The 21778-nt window shown below is 38.3% G+C and overlaps 1 long non-coding RNA gene across 2 annotated transcripts; it reads left to right on the top strand.

Annotated features, from left to right (window-relative positions):
• The first annotated feature begins 328 nt into the window (after positions 1–328).
• On the top strand, positions 329–17624 carry LOC127476203 (uncharacterized). 2 transcript variants are annotated; one of them, XR_007906513.1, is made up of 3 exons: positions 329–375; positions 501–587; positions 17541–17624. It is a non-coding gene; the product is annotated as an uncharacterized LOC127476203 (long non-coding RNA). The 2 variants fall into 2 exon arrangements; XR_007906514.1 differs by lacking the exon at positions 17541–17624 and adding an exon at positions 866–924.
• The last annotated feature ends 4154 nt before the right edge of the window (positions 17625–21778 follow it).

Here is a 21778-nt window from a genome sequence, read left to right as displayed (position 1 = left end):
ACAGAACTGCAAGGAAACTTGTATTATCAATCGGGCAATAGCATGTCATGTATTTCAGTTCATAAAACTGGCATTTTTAATAAAAGGTGTCAGCTTAATTTAGAGCTTAAGCAGAGAACATAGACAAATATTTTCCAATTCATTAGGCCACAGGCCCATAGCATGAAAATAAATTCTTCTGATGAATCCTGTCACCACACTGTAATTCCAACACTGCCATTTTCTGAAATTAAGCAGACCCATGCCACCCTTTGCTCTGCTGATGGAGCTCCAAATGCTTCATGAGAGTTTCCCAGGGCTGGTTGTGATGCTGCGTCATAGTGGGAACCATCTCACAGGATGCGCATGGGGAACGGAAGGGGTGTTTTGCCCTGAGTAAGTGGTTTGAGATAAGTTATGAGCTCATGAGTCAGGAAAACAAGCTATTTTCAGTTTATGCTCTCTGCCAGGTTCTCTTCTTGATGCCCACTCACATAAGCATAATTGTTCTGCATTTGTAGCACTGGAACAAGAGCAAGTTTTGAGGACCTGAATATAAGCTGTGGAAGCTGCCTCAATGTAAGGAAAAGGAAAGAAGAAAATCCCAAGTTAGCACTGCAGCTTCTGTGTGTTTGGGAGGGAGGAATTCTATCATGTGCTGCCTGTTGGAGGGGTTTCCCTTCTTTATTGTGCCAACTGGCAAATCTCGTACTGAAACTTCTGTCAGTTTTCAGTATTACTAACAAAAATCAGTTGCCAGTTGTAATCCTTTTGTTTAGATAATTGCAATCCACTGTAGAACAAAAGATTTACATCATCTACAAAAGTATTCCAGTTTGTAGAAAGTGTATGGAATTCTTTGTTATTGTTGACATTTTCTTTTCAGCCATTCATATTTCTAAAGGAGTAAAAATGTCTTGGTGCAACTTGCCTGGTGATTGCATTAGGTTAGATATTTAGAAACAAATATTGCTAAGCTATAGCGCTGTTGCTAATGGTAGGTGAAGGTTGTCTTGTGTCATGTGAACTGGTCAGAGGGATGGGCACATTTCATCTGCATTTTCCCTCTTTTTATGAAACAATACACTGTGAATTGGAGAACACCTCATTTAGCATAAATTGTGCAACAAATGGCTTGCCTAAGGGAAATGGAGCACACGGCTTAACCACAAAGATTAAAAATATTTTTTTTGTTTTCAGATCTGGCTAATAATTATACAGTGAACGGTGTCTTTGTCTGCCTCTTCTGCATACAATGTATACATGCTGTTATTTTCAAAATACCTTTACTCTCCTGAAACCCCACTTGGAGTACTACATCCAGGTCTAGGGTCCCCAGCACATGGACCTTTTAGAGCAAATCCAGAGGAGGCCACAAAGATGCTCAGAGTGCTGGAGCGCCTCTCCTATGAAGACAGGCTGAGAGAACTGGGATTGTTCAGCCTGGAGAAGAGAAGGCTCTGGGCTGACCTTACTGGAGCATTTTCAATATATAAAGGGGACTCATAAGAAAGACAGTGAGAAAATTTTTACCAAGGCCTGAAGTGACAGGATAATGGGCAGTGGTTTTAAACTGAAAAAGGATAGATTTAGGCTGGACATAAGGAAGACTTTTTTTTTACTGTGAGGTTGGTGAGAAATTGGAAGAGATTGCCCAGAGAAGTTGTGGATGCCCCATCCCTGACAGTGTTCAAGGCCAGGTTGGATGGGGCCCTGAGCAAACCGGGGCAGTGAGTGGCATCCCTGCCCATGGCAGGGGGGCTGGAACTAGATGATCTGTAAGGTCCCTTCCAATGCAAACCATTCTAATAATTCAAATAATTCTGTAATTCTATGATTCCATGAAAATTAGACTTTTCTTCTAATTATATCTACCAAGATACTGCGTTCAAAGGGGAAACCATGTGATCCAACACTGGGCACAGTTGTTCTCCATTCTGCTGCCCAACTGCCTTGGCCTCTGTGGGAGTTGAGTCATTATCTAGTTATTATTAGAGAAATTACCTTAATTTGATATTGAGAGAGGAACTATAATTGAGTGGAAACAAGAAATTAAGGTTCAACAATGAAAGTGTCCTGGAGAGTGAATTTGGAATTAATCTTCCAGTGGGTTTACAATGTATCCACAAAAAATACCATATACCCAAATTTTTTTCAGTTACTCTGTTTTAGCAACTAATAATATAAGATTTTGCAAAATTTAGAAAATCTGAGTATATGTTTCATATAATTCTCTCTTACAATGAGGAAATGAAAGAAAGTTTATGTGTCAAATTATTGTCTCCCACTATCTTTTAATGAAAGATTTGGTGGCTGAACAAAATTTTCAGATCAGAAACAGTGCTAAGCACGAAGCTCATACTTCTTTTGAAAGTGCTAGAAGTAAAAGTTCTTCTGTTATTTCACTTGACGTAGATTTTTTCCTAAAGGTTTGTCACAAGAGCTTTTTAATTTGCTCCATGATTTTAGTGCCATGATAATGGAAAGATAAAAGTAACGTCTGTGGTTCCAGTGTTTACCAGTGCTATGTTAAGTAATACAGTTATCCTCATAAATATTGTAACTTCTCTTGTTGCACAGATCTAAATAGTATTACACATATCAATCCTCCAGAAAGTATTGTTAGTTAGCCTACAGTAGAATAGCCACTGAATTTTACAGTACTCAACCTAACAATATTATTTACATTCCATTGTTACAGAAATAGTGCACTATGGCTCCTGGTTAGCAGGATTTCTAAGTGAATAATTAATGCTTGCCATTGATTCTTAGTAAAATCACTGAAAGTATGCAAATTCTTAAAGCTCTGTATTTTAAAATATTTTCCTGAGTCAGACTTATATACCTTAAAGCAGTGGAAGTATTTTCACTGAAATTAGTAACAACTGGGAAGGAAAACAACAGCAGTAATAACCATATTTTTTCCGTAAGTGGTATGTAGGGACCCTATACTTGCCTTACATGTCTATATTTTTTTGTTCTGTTCAACTCTTTTGCAAAAGAGTTGGTGTAGCTGTGCTAATATACTTTTTTTTTGTGGGAACAGTTTTAAGTAAGGAGATCTTTAGTTGTTCTCTCTTAAAACAGTAAATAGGTACTTCCATCTTGAAGCAAGGAATGTCTGGTTTTGGTTGGTTATATTTTTCTATCCCCCAGCCAACATGCAACCTCAAATATGCATATGCATTTGTATAGTGTTTAGGGTTTACTTAGTAGAAAGCACGAGTTATATATTCAGTTTTGCCACAAAATAGAAGTCCTTTCTTCCAAAGGAATGTCCACATTTCTGCTATGCCGATTGGCTGAAGGGCATATATTTGTTTGCAATTTATGTGTTTTGTTGTGCTTTTTTTTAAATTTCATCTTTCTGTGATAGTTTGTAGTGAAGCTTTTCCATTTTCTAGTTCTAAATACTTCCTGGGATAAACTAATAGGATGTAAGAAGGAAGATTGTCTTATTCAGTAGCCAAAAATAAGTTTATGGAAGGACATCTTATTGGTCTGGATTTGGATTCAGATTTGTAGTTTTTGTTGATGTGATGGTGTCACCTGTAGCGTCAGGCAAGTAGGTGGAATGGGGCAGGTGGTGTAGCTAATTGCCTTAGTGCTTATCATGTCTTGCATGAGGTTTTTAATATCAAGACACAAGATGAATGGATCATTAGGAGTTTGGCAAGAGTGTTTTGTGGGAAGAGTAGCCTAGGAGGAATACCACTGCAATAAGCACAGTATAAAATATGAAGATAAGCAGAAGAGAGAGCTTACAATGGCAAAACGCAGTATTTGTATCAGCTTAAGCTTCTGAACTCATAGTTTGGAGAAATGAAAGCAGTAGTTATTATCTGTCTGGGATCTGCTTGAGTCACTGAACTCTTGTACCCTTAGCCTGTGTGCAGACAGAATTTTCATTGCTTTTCATCCAATTGTCAGCAGAAAAGAAATTTTAGGGCACTGTCAGGACATTTAGCCTGCTGGATTGCATTCACTGAGGTGATTTCCCAATATGTGATATGAAGTGGTTGGTCATTTCAAATTCTTTTTAGTCTCTCACTATCACTACTAATTAAGACGACTTTATCCTTAAAGTATTTTACATGTTTTGAAGTAATTTCTCATCTCTGTTTTTATCTCTTTAGTGAAGCAGTATAGAGGGACACAACCCAGATGTCTGCTAGAAATCTTCTGCTGGATGTTACAGATGCATTTAGGAATCTCCAGCATAGCAAGATCTGATAGAACACAACTACAGTCTCCCTGCCTCTCCTAGATGCCCATGCAGAAATCCCCCATAAGCCTCCACAAAACATCTGCTTGTGCCACTGTTCGGCAGCACATATTCATTCCACAATTCTTGCTACCAATGTATTGTTTAGGCATTCTTCTTATGGGTGGTCAATGGCATTTCCATGCGAGTCACTGTATGTGTGTCATTCTAAAGAAGGACATTGCTTAGTTCAAACTTCTTTTTCTGAGAAGAACATTCCTAATATTTTCTGAAAAAGAGCAAGTCTTTCCTTTATCAGGAAACCTCACTTTGTGCTGGTATGAGTGTTGTTTTGTTTGGGAGGGGGTGAGATTGGTTTTTTTAGATCTTTTTAGTTACCTATTACTTATAGTGAGCATTCTTGCTCTGTTATCATATGCAGTAGGATTTAGAGCAGTGAATGCTATTTGTCTCAATATTTATAAAAACGTGCTTCTTGAGTAGTTCCTCATTCAATTTTAAGGTTACACAGGCAGAACATATCATACAGCTGGGCTGAATATAATATCCACTGAACTGCTTGTGAGACACAGGATCAGAATCGCACTGAATTATTGATATGGGTCAGAACCAACTCACTGTCAGTGTGTGTGCGTGTGGGGAAGGGCTGGGCCCAGACCTGCAGGTCCATGGTAAGGCCTGTACATCAGGCCTGCTGAGGGCACAGGGCAGAGCTGGGAGGTCCTGCAGCCCACATGAGCCCACGGCATCACTGAAGGCCCTGCAGCCGGGCTGTCAGTGAAGGCAGACCTGCTTGGTAACCCACCCACACCAAGCCCCCGGAGCCTGTGACTGCCTGCAGCACACCTCACTCTGGCCTGGAAGGCACTGACTGGATATCCTGCCTGGAAGGGAAAACTGAACTCTGTAAATACACGAGACTCCATGTGAGCTCTGTCTCTCTCTTTTCTCCTGCTGCCTGCACCACGTGAACCATCAGATCTTGTCGGTAACCATTTTTCCTGTCCTGTCTCTCCTTCTGTCTTTCATCTCTCTTTCTTTACTCTTTTATCTGTGTTCTTCTTTCATTCTTTTCCTTCCCTTAAGGGTAACTTAAAACCAATGAACTGTGTTTTACTAAAACTGGTATATTGATTATTTGTAGCGTTTTTTTCCTGTGGAATGGGTTTTTTGTGATGAATGTTTTAGTGAAATATTTTTTCTTGTTTGTATTTTACTCCTGTAAAACCTTTTGCCAAAATATCTTATTTTTCTCACTAAATTAAAAGAATTTTCCTTAGAGAAGTGTGTGACTCTTTTTCCAGATGCGAATTCGAGGTTATAATGAACGAAAAGGCTTTTTAAAAGTCTTAAATAAAATGTAACTACTCTGGGCAGGTTATGGCTTAAAATCTGGAGTGTAACACATATGTTTAGGAAGTACATGTCTATGTGGTCTCTAGATCTCTAATCTTTCTCCATCTTTCCTCTTCCTATGGTCACCAACTCCCCTCTCCTAGTTTTGGTTTTAATGAATCACTTCTATCGTTTCAGAGACTCACAGAATGTTCTGAATTGGAAGGGACCCACAAGGATCATCGAGTCCAACTTTGAAGTAAATTGCCCATATGGGGATCAAACCCATGAGCTTGGTGTTATTAGTACTACGCTCTAACCAACTGAGCTAATCTCAAGGTCCTCTTGAAGATAAAATTTTGGACTCATTTTTTCCCTTTTTTATTTTTTAATAAAAAAAAAAAATCCTAGCCTTTGTGCTTTTGAGACAGGTACTCTATTTATAGCCATCTACTTCATTTCATATGCTTTAAATTAAATCCATCCTGCACAGCTACACAGGATTATACAGCATTTATGACATTTTGACTTACTGAGATCATAAACAGTAACAGAAGTAGTAGAAGAATCTCAGCCCCAACAAAAACAACTGAAAATGGGAGCAAAAATGTGCAGCAAACATTTGACTGACTGCAGCCCCCATTCCCTGTCCCTGACCTGAACTAAAGGAGAGCCAGAGCTAATTCAAAACTGCAGTTGAACAAATAATCTGTGAAAGATAAAAAGCAGCCCTTTGAAGTTATAAAATATAACTCTCGTTTTCCTTCCTGACTATCTTGGGGGCAATTCTCTTGTCTGTTCATTAGAAATGGCTAATCTGCATATTTTGGTATATGAATTGCTGGCAACTATGTTTTGCATAGTTATTTAAATGAGAAAAAGGTTAGCAGAGTAATTGAATGTAATAAGATTCTCCATTGATGATAAACACAATGGGCCATAGGCCCAAGCTGAGAGGAAGAACTGACCTTAGAAAGCAGTTTTACAGTGCTAGTATTAACGTGTAGTGTAGCAAACAGCAATTGGACTCTGCTTCTCATATTCAGAGGAGAAACATTGTAGCATCATGTTCTCTGGTGTGAAAATACTATACTCCAATTTAACTTTGATTAGTGCGGTCCTAGTGAACAGAAGTCAGGTCAGATCAATTTGAGACCAAAAATTGCTTCTCAAGCCCACCTCAAAATGTTAAAGCTACCTTTGCCCTCACAAGGGTATTTTGAGGATTAATGTCCTGTCAGCACTTTGAAAATGTAAAGTGCTAAGTATATATTATTATAACCCTTTCCATTTATTACTTTTATTGATGGTCTCGTGGTTTCCCTGACGCTATGTTGATTTGAATGGGATTTTCCTACAGTGTGCATTTCATCCCATGAAGAGTAAAAAAACAAATAGTTCTTTTTAGGCCTTGTGCCTTGTTGGATAATATCCAGTTACTGGGGGACTTGTTTATGACCCACTATCTCTGTGCTGTGAAAGCCTTACTGCAATACATTATGCAGCTGTTTGTTTTCAACTTTGTTTTCTCAACTGTATAAGCTTTCTGCTGCTACTGAGACCTATGTGCTGCTCCTAACTGACTCCTAAGGGGTTCCTGAGTGAAAAGCAGACTCACCACCCACTGAACTTCTGTATTTTTTACAGTAGGTACCTTTTTCTCATAGCTATTCTAGTGTGTTCAAGGAGTGGAGCTGAAGCCAGGCTTGTCAATCACTGGCAATCAGGGAATATCTTGCTTGTTGAAGTTCAGTCCAGTTTTTACTGCATCCTCTGGCATTGGCATTACAACCAGACCTCCTGGTGGCCAAGCTTTTCTCAGGAAAATTCCAAACTTTATTTCAAAATTTTAGATTTACACTTTGGATCTGTAACATGTCTGTCTAACTCCCAGCCAAGTCCCCAGGCGGCATTTACTTTTGGAGCAGTCTGCCTCCTCAGCTCTGCTTTCCTGCAGGCTTCAGGGATCAAGTTAGTCCAAGAAAAGCCACAGGCATATGAGCCATATATGCCTTTTGTTTCCTCCTCTGTTGAGAGTCTCAGCAGGAAGGTTGGCCCTGATCTGTCAACAGTGTTCCCTTGGCCTACAGCCTCAACCAGGTAGGTTTTCCTTGGCCCTCATGTCCCCTTAAGAAAAGACATAAAGAGAGTTGGAAGCCCCAGCTGCAGGACAGCCAGGCCCCCTCTTACAACAGGCCGTGTGGCAGGGCAAAAGTGCAGCAGGTTGTGCTCAAATGTATGGATGATTTGCTGCTGTACAATACAGACACAAAAGCTGTCTAAGTCTGTGTTGTTGTCACGCCTCTGACATCTTTAGGGCCTGCATGAACTGCCATGCTTTAACTATATCTCTCCACACCTTTCTCCCCAGAGGTCCAGGATGCTTGGGGGTGGACAAAGCCAGAATGTGTTGCAAAGAGTCTTGGACCTACCACCTCTTTAACCTGTCACGTACCTTGCTGAATGATTTCACAGACTGACATTTTCAGGAGAAACACAGACCCACCTTTCTTCTGTGAAATATGAGGGGGGGGTGTATCACATAGAACAGCAGAAAAATGTAGGTTGGAAGGGACCTTAGAGGCTCATCTAGTCCATTCTCCTCTTTAAGTCCAAGAAAGGCTCATTAGTTAGTATTCAGACATGTGGAACATACAATATGGATTCTTTACCAAAAATCTATCCTCAAAATTTTTTAGACCATTTTCTTAGCTTAATTTTGCTCTCTTGTTCAACCTAAGGAGAGACTAGAGTACTGAGAGAAGAGGGGAGGGGAGGGAAAGCTGATCATGCAATCAAGAATGTTTTGTTTAGCACCTTTTGGAATAAAGCAGGAGTGATCAATATTGAAACAGCGAAACCTCAAATGTGATGATTCCTCTAGACCTACAGCTCTCCAGCTCTGTCAAAGCAATTTCACTAAGGCACATACAGAAGAATTGCATGTAGAGGTAGCTTTCTTGCACAGCTTCAAGGGCCAGCAGCTGACATCTTTGGCTATCAGGACAGTCAACAAAAAGCACATGTAACCCATCTGTATCTTGTGACCTCACCTGTGAGTTGATAAATGATATAAAGTTCAGAAAGTTCCTTGATCTATGTGTTCATAGTCCATGTTTTCCATTGTTCCTCAAAGTGATGCTGAGATAGCAAAGTAACCCAGACATGATGCATGCCACGCTGTCTCTGGGATTATGACTGTCAGATCAGGTGAAGAAACCCCAGATCTTTAATCTTAGACTTGCCAAAGAAGAGAAAAGGATTCCTATTCCCTCCAGGACCAGATAGAATTACAATCCTGTGTAAAGGAAGTGATATTACTTTATGGATCCCAATAGAAAAAAAAAAAAAGGAAAAATATAGAAGTAGAAGAACTTTGAGGCTTTTTGGTTTGTTTTATTTTCTGTGTAATTCTAAGACCATTGTTTAAGTAATATATTCTAATCAGTGGTATGAATTCTCTACAAACACAAATGTTTAGACAGAAGGTTCAAATCTCTTTCAAGAAAATGAAACTATCTACAACTTGGAATATTAAAGACAATATCCTTAGGATATTGTTCATGTGTGTCAAATCCTGAAATGTCACAAAAGAGAACATTTAACCTTATTTACTACCTAGAGTAAACCTTACAGTGGGTAACTCTATATTTCTTGTGCTGTAAGAACACCTTCTCTAATAGGACTCTGTCATGTACTGTTAACTCTGACACCTGATCTTCAGAACTGTCATAGTATTCATTCTTAAGCTACAGGAGAAATATTTCTTGAACTTACTTAAATATCCAACTAAGTGTTTTACAGTAGTGTGGGTTTTGGTATCCGTGGTAATAGAACCATGTCCCACAACCTGATATGTGCTGGGCAGTCAGCTGGCCACTGACACATTAAATACCTCTGACACTGCAAGGTGGTCAAGATCATGTTGTATTTTTTTCAGTTTCTTTTTTCCTTGCTTTCATATTTTTTTTTCTCCCCTGATAGATTTTCATAAAGTCTACATTGTTTGAATATACATACATAAAATTCTTTTCCACCCTTCCACTTCTTTAGACATCCATGTGAATCCAGTTCATACAAACTGTACATGCTAGTGTGAAGGAAAATGAGGTTATTTACCCATGCACATTTTGGCATTTTGTTATTTTAAGAAGTAAGATTCCAAAATCTCACTTTTCACTGGAAAGAAGTATAATCCTGAATAGAAATAAACATTGGTGTCCAAGGACTGAAGTTTGTTCTGGAGCAGAAGCAGTTCCTAGTACTTTTTCCTGAAAAAGTATAGTTAACAAGATTCATGGTCGGGGAAAAGACGTCTGAGTTAGTCCAACCATATAGATTACATCAGAGAGAATGTTGGAAGGCAGGGGATCCTCTGATGTCAATGTTGTGAATGGTCAACTTTTGTGCTCATGCATCTAGCACGTTCAAACAACACCCCATGGAATGGACCTCTATGTTGTGTTACTTAATTGCAATACATTTGCAGTTAACCAAAGATTAATATTCTTGTATTCTTGTTTTCTGAGATGATGTTTCTGTTGTCCCAAATCACTCAGAAACAGTCATAGTAACCATGTAAACCCTTTGATTTTATGTCAGTAAAATATGTTTCTGCCAAATGTTGAATTGGGTCTTTAAAAAAGCTTATCAGTTGAATAGAAGGCTTTGAATGGGCCCAATTTCTGTGTATTTTTAAGTTCTTGCAGTATCAGAGAAGTGACTGTAGATTTCTGTCTTAACCCTTAAGTATAGAATAAAACAAAGTGATAAATGAAAATCTGACTTTCTGCTTTATGGCTATGTAAAAGCATTGGGTACAGACAATGAGAGTGATGTATGACAAATGTGAGGAAGATTACAAAATCATCATGTGCAATACAACTTAGTTTGATCTTTCTTTTTCAAGGAAATCCAGGCAGTTCAGCAAGACTGTCAAGTCTGGATTTAAAGGGAGAAGGCAACACTTGCCATTGTTTCTGTGTTCACTATATTTGTCCAGTCTCTGGAGAATGATCAAATCTCCTTCCAAATAGTAAAATATTTAAAACAAAATAGCTTTAATATATATGTCTGTATATGCCAAGATAGGTCAAGTGCTTTATGAAAGAGATGTAGAAGTTCAATATATCTTTCCTTTTACCTTACTTGTTGGAACAACCCCAAGTTATGGTATCACAGAGATGGAAAAGACCTATTAAATTATGCATTTCCTTGCCAGTGAAAGTTTACTCTCAGTATATAGTATTTTCTATCTCAGGCTCTTAGGCATCTACTCTTTCACTTGAAGACTGAATTCCACAGCACAATAAAATCAGTGTTGGAAATTTTCCCTACTGCTCCTCCTAAAAATAGGTTTGTTCATTTGTATGGCCTTATTCACACCTGTAAGCCACACTTTTCTGTCCTTCCTTCTTGAGAATTCAACTACCAAATTCCTGCAAATTGTCATGATATATACTCCAGACTCTGTGAAGTGAGAAAGTGTAAAAGAAAAGTGGGAAATCTGTTTCTAAGCTGAATTTATGGACAAATGGTTACATTTTACTACATGTGAAATATGTTACTCCTCTTTCACAAAATTTCTCATTTGTGTCCATTTATTATTTCATGGAAGTGTGCTACCTTGTTTAACATGAGCTCTACTTCCTCGGATCATGGAAAGAGTTAACTTAGCAAGCAGAAGCCCTAGTGAGCATGCTGTATGCGGAGCTGGAAGAGGTTCCCTCACAACTCCATACAGTAAATGTAGTTTTGTGGGCTTTATAACTTGCCTTCGATCACTGCTCTAGTCTTTCTTTTCATACTTGAACTTAATAATTTTGATTGTTTCCCTTAAGCCCTTCATGGTACATAATGTGTACTGTATGTGAATAGTTAAAAAAGACATTTGAAAGGCACAAAGAAGTTAGACGCAAACATTCTAAATCTTGTTGTTGGAGAAGGGCTGTATAGTTAATTAAAAAAAAAAAAAAAGGAGGAAGCCACCACCAGTTTGCATGGGAATTTGTGGGACGGCTGCCCATTGTTAAATTAAGTTCATCTATTAATTTCCAAGTATTTTCACCACACTACTTACTCTACTTTTTGCAGTGGATACCAGCCAGGTTAAGGATTTATAGCCTTCTATGGCTACTCTTACCAACACATAGCTCTTGAGGAGGTGTTCAGTGTGTATAAAGAATCTTTAAAATAAAACTTGTTTGCTGTAGGCATTCACTGCTCTCTCTTTCCTTTCTTTCCTTTCTCTCTCTCTGCCTCTCCACTACCTTAATTTTTCTATGGACTTGGCTTCTTTGTTCTTTCATGACTAATATTACCATCTGTGACATTACATACCAAGATAGCAATGCAACATATTAAGCACAGGAAAACCCGGAATGTTTGAGCTCATCCAAGCATTTGTTGCTTAAAGCTCCAGCATTACTTGTAGCCACCTGAAGCATCCCAAAGTTTCTAAAAACACATTGCAGTAAATCAGCAGGTTTCTGTGTTGTTATTGAAATAGAGATATAAGACCTGCCTTCTTGAAAACAATCTTGGCAACTTATTTGCAGTTTTATTTCTCACTAAAGGCTCATAAAAAGAGTTTTCACTTTTATGGCATTAGCCTAACTACCACCTGGGGCAACTCACTTTGGGAACTCCTCAACTCACTTTTTTCAAGATCTGTTACTCTACAAGAAACGTACCACTCCTAGATCAGACCTATGACCATAGCCTGTGTGGACTATGCTCTCATATAACAGGGGCCCAACAACCAGGCACCTAAATAAGTGCTTATCTGCCAACTTCTACCCTTCCAAGGATGGGGAAGGGGCAGCAGGTGTGAAGAGAAATGTACCAAGACAAAAAATCATGACATGGACAGGTCTCAAGATGCAAGATCAAAATCAGAATGAAGGTCTCTCCTCGTCCTGCTTCTCTTATACTTCTAGACAGATCCAAATCTTATTTACCTAATAGGCATTGCAGTAACCACCAAGATCTGATATTCTGAGAGACAGTTCTTTCCCTCCCATTGCTGATTCTTCAGACAGTGAGTTGCTTCACTGTTTATCTCAAAACCTGTAGTTATCTGCAGACATCAACCTATCCAGTTTTTATTCACATTAATAATTTTCCGCTTCAAGTTCTAGTACTTGCATGTAGAATTCAATATTGAATAATTGTATGTTCACACTATATCTTAATTGCATTATTACATTCTACTTATTAAAATAAAAGGGATATATATATAACTCATAGTAATAATAAAATAATGAATAATAAAGGTCAAGGAGTGTTTCTGTGTTTGAAGTCTGTTATCTCCTTTCTGATTTATCCAAATTGCCCACTAGCACACATGAGGTGGGAGCAGGCTTCTTCCCCTTATCTGCTCTGCCTGTAGTACCCACAGCTCCTAAGGGCCGAGGAGTTTATGAATCTACTCCTCATAGTGCCATGAAGGTGGGTTGACATTATGCAGGAGTCATGATGGAAGAGGGAACAACTGAGATTAGCTCCATTGGATAGAACATGGTGCTAATGAGTCTAAGGTCATGGGTTTGATCCCCATATGGGCCGTTCACTTAAGAGGTGGACTTGATTCTTGTGGGTCCCTTGAGACTCATAATACTCTGTGATTCTGTGAAACATACAACTTCGGTAATTAAGGTGGATCCAAAGCTGCAGGTTTTTTCTCTCTTACTAAGTTAAGTAGGGAACCAGAAAGGAAGACTTGACTTTCACAGTAACTTAATTAACTTTGATTTGATGCTAGGCTAGGCAAGCACAGAGATGCAATGGCAAGTTGCAAGCTAACCTTGCTAAAACACCTTTCCTGTGTTTTGATATACAAAATATGTGTGGGTATCTGTGTTATAACACAATATTTGTATATTATTTTTAATTGTCCTGTATCTGGACATTTACAAGCCTTTCTTGTTTTACATGACAAATAATCTAGTAGTTTCCTGTTAAAAAAAGTAAATAAATGTAAATATTATTTCTGTGTAAGTCATAGAAATGAGAGAAATATTACAGAAGAGAGATATAAAAAGAACTATGGTAATGCTACTATAAGGATTTGTGAATTTGATTAGGCATTATACACTTGGAAAAATATGTAATAGTTGTATTACTCAGAAGAAGGAAAAGGTGAGCTGGAGAAAGGAGAACTGGAAGGGCAAAACAAAAGGGAAGAATAGAGAGCAGGGAAGGAGAGAAAGTGTGCTTCAACAGAAATCCTCTCAGCTTTTGCCCTGGGTCTGCAATCAACCTTACAGGGCCAAAATGTTTGATAGTAGTGATGTCACTGGCCTGTGTTTTGTATAGATACTCAGTCATTTATGACCACTGTGTTGACACATCATATGGTATGTGATTTATAACAACTGTAGGGTAAATGATATTCCTCTAAGCAGGAATTTAAGGATAACCAATGTGCACATTAGATAAATGTGTGCAGACTCACACGTGCTCAGAGTGCACCCATAGGACTATATACGAAAATCTGTCTGTATAGAAATTGACAGAAATATAGGTGATGACCCAAGTGTGGATACATTTTCAGTCTGTAGCACACATGTATTAAAATATGTGTGTAACTTATTATAGTTCTTTGCATTACAGTAAGAGATATAGAGTGATACAAAAAGTGCATTCAGTATTCAGTTTGTGTATGTTGTCCAGTCCTATCTATTTCTTGTAGCTTATAGCTTTAAACATTTGCTGTAAGGGAAATACTGATGGTATAGCTATAGATGACTCGAAAAGACAAGTGGCCAACTTCTGCTGTCCACCTGTGTGACCCAAAACCACCTTTGGGCACAGTTAAAGATGATAGCAGCTTCTGTTTGTGTGCTGTCTTTCTGGTTCAGGCCCTTGGGGCCCCACCAGCTGAGATCTTACTCAAGGAGATGGGGCTGGATGCTCTGCTTGGTGGCATTGTAGAAAAACCTTCAACGATGAACCACATTGCTCACCACACATCAGATGTTTTTCACCCCTATGCTACCCTCTCCCTGTGGGCCCCAGAGCAGGGCAGATGAAGCACAGGAGACTTTCTCCTTGCTGTAGTCGTTTCTGGCCCTACATACCCGTGGGGAAGCAGCAGCAGCCCCTGTGGAGATGGGGCTGGGAAAGGCAGGTGTTGTTCCCACAACCAGAACCCGGCTCCCAGGGGTGGAAAGTGGGGGTCAGGAAGTTAAGAAAGGTCGGCCAAGTCCCACTGGCTCTTCCTAATCCTTTTTTCCACACACAGCCCCTTGAAACTCCCCTGATTCCTCCCAGTGCAGTGTCTGGGGGAGTTGCTCTACTGCTGCAGGATTCAATTTATTTTTCTCGCTTCCAAACTATGCTTCTGCAGAGTCTCAAGCCAGTTTTGTTTCAGCTTGTGTCAAGCAACACACAGGAGAGATGTGGCTCTATTACACTGATTTGTTTTTCTTTTCCTTCCTTTTTTTAACCTTTTTTATTATTATTATTTTGACAGGAAATCTTGCTTCTTTTTCTCTTGCATAAGTATGATGTAACCCTGTGAAAACAAATACAGTTACTTGTTTACATATGTAAAACTGAAAGGAGAGTTTTGCTGATGAAGTTATATCTGAAGGCTAGAGTTGTATAAAAAATTTATTTATTTGTATTTGTTTGCTAGCCAAACCAAAAAATCAACAACAATAAAAAAAATTCTTTTGGTCCACCCAGAATTAAAATTTGTCTATTTTCTTGCCAAACAGCAACACACAAATTTGAAAGAAATGTCATTTCAGGTCAGAAGACATTTCATGTAGGATCTTTAACATTCATTAAAGATGAATATAGGTAAATTTCAAAAAAAATCCTTAATGCAAAATGAGAACTGGACAGTTTCTGTTTGAAAACAATCAATATGCTCTTTTCTGATGTTTCAAAATGCTTCGTTTAACACAAAAATTTCATTCTGCAGTTATAAAGATTGTTCCTTGCAAGGAAACTATAACAAGCTTTTTGATACTGATGATGCTTCCTTACATAGGAATGGAAAGGTTAAAAAGTGGTTAACTAACAATCTTCTTATGTGTAGCTGGAGAGTGTACTTTTTAATTGTGGCTTTATGCAAAGCATCCAGGCAGTAAACCAAATTAAAATAGATAGACTATAGTGTCAAGGGAAAGTTTTATCCAAACAAAATTTAAATAAATTCATGCATTTCACTAAGTTAAAAAATCAAAAACCAAATAATTTTGCACATAGGTAATGGTCTCAAGATTTTGTCATTTCTCTTCCACTTTTAAAACAATAAGACCCAAATGTGGATAAAATCATCTTACTCTTCCCACTCAAAGCAAGCAACTTTTTCCAAGTTCTTATGCTGACAAAATGTGTTTCTTAGGAATTAATGTTTAAAACTATATAGAATAAGTGTTTTAGTGCTCTAGCTAAGGAAAAATAAACAACTGCATTAGCTAATCTAAGTTCAAATAAACAGATGCATAAGCTGGTCTATTTCAAAGCAATACAGAACTGAACAGAGACCATTAACACTCAAAACACTTCGTAAGGTTCAGAGATGGTTAACCTCTTCAAAGCAAAATGTACTTAGGTCTTGTATGGCTGCACTGAGGGAGTGAGTAATAACACCCCTATGTAGTGGTAAGCTGTAACTGCAGATTTTCTGAGCGTGTATGCTAGTGCAGAAGGCAGCTCACATGAACTTAATTTTAAAGACGAAGAGAACAAAAAATGTGGTCTCATTTATTTTTCACTGCAGCCAGCAAATTTGACTGAACATAGTGGTGTCCAATGCTCTTTTAAATCTTAGCAAAAAATCTAAATTTTCAGGAGCTTTAACTCCCATGTGCCAGAGAAAGACCCTTTGAGATATTGCCCAAATATTGTGACATGGTATTGACCCTTGCTTATTCAGCTCTGTGTATAAATGATTTGTGGATCACGAAAAAAACTTTCATGAAGGAAAATCCTGGCTACCTGCACAGCTTAGTAACAGAGATGGAAAGCACAAAATCTGTGCTTTGGTGCATTGTGAATTTTTAAACAGTTCTCTCCAGTTTGTCCCAAGTCTACAGACTGTTTCCACACAACACCCTCACCCAACAACAAAAAAAAACTGCCCCCCCCCAAAACCCCCAAACCAATAAAAGTCAAACAACCACAAAAAAGGAGACTGGTATTCTAAAATAAGTGTGTGTGTGTGTTAAATACAGAGCCATTTGAAGTAGCAGAGACTGAAATAATTGTATATAGGTCTCAGAAAACATAAGAAATAAGAGGGCCTCATTAGGTACAATAGTGCTGATATCCTGATGGGAAACAAAAAATCTGCCAAAGTCTTCTTTCAGGCATTGTTTTGCAAATGTTCTAAATGCAAACCAGCATGGTTTACTTTGTACAAAATTTTGATTGAATAATTTTTCTTTATAGTTCTATAAAATAATACAGAGTATTGCTCACCTTTTTAGTTTCTTGAGGGGAAGGGGGAGACATTTAACACTTTCTGAGAAGCACCCAAACAAGATTTTTTTTTCCTTAGGAGTCCAGCCCAGGTTTTACTCAGATTTCAGTACAAGCCAGGCTAGGATTTAGGTGTTTCAGCCAGCATTAAGTGACTATACATGCAAATGTAGGCATGATCAATAAAGTTTCTAGTTACAGAGATCACTATTAAAACCTTTACAATTAGCATTTGAACATAATTAACATTATTACATGATTTACAGTATCCCCACACTATGAACACCACAGTAGATAATAAGGGAAAAGGTTGAATTGTAAAAATTTGAATTTTGTATTCCTTAATAGGGGGTCTCAATGCTGTGATTTAAGAAACTACCAATAAGTGCAGAAGCTGCAGGAGGCTTTACATGAGAAAGGAAGAATAGTATTTCTTTTTAGAACTTCTTAAAACTTTGTTCCACTTATGAAATCTTCTACAGTCTGTACTATTATAACTTAAATAATCTATACTATAACTCCAAATTTACATATTTTAATTACTTTCTTTTTTTTTCTCATGTAGAAGTGACTGTTTCTTCTGTTGGAAGAATTCCACTTGGAAATGCCAACTTCAGGAATCAATAAAAATGCTGTAAAAACTCCTGACAGGTTTGAGGTCAAAGCTTTTAAACAGGTTTCCACATTTGCCAGGTTTTACAGCCCATTTTAAAAATATGTGCTAATATCAAAGAAGCCCAGCTGCGCTTAAATGATAAACATGACTGGGGATGTTTCAGACTGTGGATGATCTCTTCAAAACACAGGAATGAGGCTTGACTTTTCAGGCAAGGGAGAGCAGCAATTCTGGCACCCTAGGGACTTCCTGCATTGTTCTAGGTGGGTACGCACCTTTTTCCAAAATGTGGGCCCAGGGAATGCCCACTTTACACTAGGAAGCCATAAGCTACTTCAGCTGAGATATGGTATCTCTGTGTCACCCCACAGCTTGCAGTGTAGACAAGTCCTGAGTGGTTTTGAGCTGTATGAACATAACCACAAGTTGAACAGTTTTGTTGTTCAATACAGTTTTGTGCTGTGCTTGGAAATTGAATTTATAAATGCCTTTCCATAAAAGCATCCTAAGGGTAACAGATGCCTAAAATACATTGGTTCCATTATCAAGGAGTAGATTATTCAAGCTGAATACACAGTATCAGAGTTTACTGATTTGTATATAATCTACATTCTTAACATTTTCCCGGAGTGCTGTTAGTTTGGGTTAGTGGGACTTACTGTACTCTCAGTGTTGAAAGATGAATAAGCCTGTCAACTGAACAGCATAATAAATTTGTTAGGCTGCACATGTTGTGCTCCACCTCTCCCTCATTCTTCATCATGTATAATGTAGCCTAATGCAATATGGCAGCTGTTAGCAGAAAAATGGTGCAGCAACCATAAAAAAGTGATTTATGTCTTAATAGCAAAGCAGCTAAAATTAAGAAGCTGGTGTTTGGGAGGGCAGCAAACAAGTGAAATGTGAAACACAACACGCACACATACACACATATATATATATGTAAATAAATAAATAAATATATATGTATATATTAATGAAACATAGGAAGCTGTGAAATGTTAGACTGACAGTGAAATTCTCCCTGGGTATCCACTGCAAGGTCAGATTAATAAAGGGGGTAATTGATGGTGATGGCTGTGGATGTTCAGAGTTGCCTGCATGTCACAGCTGCTCATGCTGGAGTATTGGAAGCATGTTAAATGTATCTCCTGACATGAACCCAAAGATCCTTACTACCAAATTGCACAAGAAAAGCTAATTTAAGGTGGCAGCTGGCAGAAAGAAAACATATCAAGCTGAAAAGTTGTTCTTAGCAGCCATAATGTAGAGAGGAAACAGTGGGATGGGAGAAATAACGTGGGCCTCGTTCCTCTGCTTTGCTTTTCTGCTGGTATAAATTCACCAGTTTAAGGCTACAGTCATGGACTAGAGGTTTCTCCCTGGATGCTGAAACTCTGAGCATCAGAGAAAATTCTTTATTTGGTTTACAACATACCCAATGTGACTAAACATGATCGTGTAACATCTTGTCAGTTTTGCCACTGAACGATGTAACACATTAATCTAAGACACAGTGAATTATAACTACCACATCAGATTACTCCTTGGTTTCTGTTCAACATACACTGTGTGTATATATACTATAAACACACATATGTCTATGTACGTATATACTCAGGCTGCTGCTAAGTGTGATGTTTTTGCTTTAGTGGGTGGCACTACTCCTTCTCAGTCAGTACTATACTAGTTCTTCCCCCCATGGTTCTTAATGAATAGTGGAATATGGTCAGGTCAGAGAGGTTAATAGCCCTACTTTTGTGAAAAGTGCCAGGGGATCTTTCTTAGCAAGCAGTGAGAACCTCACATTAAATACCATCTGAAAGACAGCCTGTGACTTGCTCAGAGTCAGACTGGGGTGTTGCTGTAATGCAGAAATAGGGGGAACCATGCTACATATTTAAGTGACTGAGTCATCCTGCCCCCACAGATATTTATCAGGTGCAGTGAAACTTTGCTTATACAGAGTTACAAAATAATAACCAAAGGGAGTATAGGCGGAAAAGAGCTTCTCTTGGGCACATTTTTTTTTTTAATAAATATGAGAGAAACTTTCACCTGATTGTGTTTAGTTGTAAATAATCTGGATAGGGATCTCTCAGACCCTTTGCTGTCTTATTCTGGGTGCAATAAGTACTGAATAAATTGGAGCAAGTAAGACCTGCGGCAAAAATGGGCACGCTTTTTGTTTTTACTAGAGACCTCATCTTGGACAATTCCAGTCCTTTTAGGAAAGGGTTATGGAATCCTAGTTCCTATGCATTAGATCCTGAGTCACTTTCTATCTACCAGTATAGAGATTATTTTAAAAGGATGTTTTATGTTTTGATCATATCCATGATAAAGTGCAACAGCTAGGACGACTCCATTTTGTGAAGCTCTTTTGAGCTCTTACCTAGTCTTAATATTGTGCTATAGGGGGATACTGTAACTACAGACTTGTTAGGTCACTGCTACCACACTGAACTTTTCAATGACGGTTCAAATCACATTGAGGTCCTTAAATAACCATTTCCCAGGGGCATCAATGCATTAATGACACATTATCTTCTAACATACTGGTGACCAGTTTCCTCAGGATTCAGCTTCATACGTGGCTCCTCTCCCCTCCCCAGCCTTTCAGTCCAATTCTGCATGTGCAAAGGAGCCCAATCTGTGCTAGCCCACTGGCAGTGACTTCTATCTCCACAAGCCACTTGAGGATTAAAATACCAATCTTTGATACATGGTCCCATTTTAGAAAAGCATATATGGTTTGGGTTTCTTTTTACAGCACTGCTTTATGCCAGGGGGAAGGAGCATGCCTTGCATTGCCATCACAGGAATAGGCTGGCTCTCTGCAACAACATACCAAGGAGTTCATGCTGCTTCTGCACTCATGACTGGCTTTGTCTTTGCCCTGAGCACCATGCGTAGGGAACCTGTAGCTCCTAAACATTGTAAAACAGCTTAGGAACAATCCTGTTGCACTGAAGCAACGGGCCAGAGAAACACATGCCTAGCTCAATGGTATTCTCAGGAAAAAGACTTAGCAAGGACAGCAGGATTCATCTCAGTACCTATGTGGGATTGAGATGCCTAATAATTGTGTCTCACCATAACTGTTTTCACAGCTGTGTGGTTAAATTCTACTGTGCAATTACAGTATGATACTATTAAACATAAACTTTCTCACCAGTTTCTCTGCAATCTCTCTATTGGAGGATACAAAATAGTATCTTTACATTTCTGGTGAAAAAAATTCATAAATCCCTTTGTTGGCCAATACTGAAATAGTGTTTTTATATTTGTTATAAACACTGTTTGCTCACTACTTGTCTCTGGAAAATTGTTATTGTTTCAGATGTCCAAACTAGATGTTTAGAGTAATTCCAAGTGCACAGCAATCGGTCAGACACTGGTATGGCCTGTTACCTGAATAGATTCCAGAAACTAAGCACAAATCATTTTAGGAATTACTTCAGTTGTCATTGCTTAGTGGTATTAAAGGTGAAATGAGGAAATTTTTAAATAGCGAGAAGTAAGATTGCATAATGATTTAGGTAAAAAAGTGAGTAACATGGCACATAACTGAGACGTTAGATGAGCAGAGTGTAGTGAGTGTAGAAGAGCAACTCCCAGGCATCATTGTCATAATTCTATTAGACTAACCATTTCTTGAAATTCGAGTAAAGTGTTAGCATTGCTGCCAGCAACAGTTTCTACAAAGACAAAATTTGATGACAAAGGATGGTTTGTATTTTTATGGGCACTGATTAAAACGTATTTGGAGATAAAAGGTACAAGCAATATACACATATTGGAAAGCTGAAGAAATTGCTTTTTCATGAAGTGTAGCAGTTATTGAAACTGCAATAGAAAGAAGTGATTGCTGGACACCACAGAAAGATCTTTTTGCCCAATTAGAAATGGGTATTTGATATCAGAAACTAAAGCAGTGCAGGGAAATTGAAGCAGGCTGTACTTCTTTGCTTTTCTCTTTTGGAATGACTGTGCAACATATATGGACCAAAGCAAAGGGCTTTTCTTGTGGCTGCAATCTCTGCCATTTCTCCTTTCTATGCCAAATAACACAAAGACATTCCAAAACTGGACAAGTTTTTGTCAAATACTCCTAATCTTAAAGAATTATGATTACATGGAGATTTTATTGAACCATCATTTTTTTATTATTGCTATATTTCAGT

Source organism: Manacus candei, unplaced genomic scaffold, assembly GCF_025592945.1.
Source record: "Manacus candei isolate 608988 ecotype Guabito, Panama unplaced genomic scaffold, ASM2559294v1 h1tg000049l, whole genome shotgun sequence".
NCBI lineage: Eukaryota > Metazoa > Chordata > Aves > Passeriformes > Pipridae > Manacus > Manacus candei.
The sequence above is the reverse complement of the archived record's forward strand: the minus strand, read 5'-3'. Positions and strand labels throughout refer to the sequence as shown.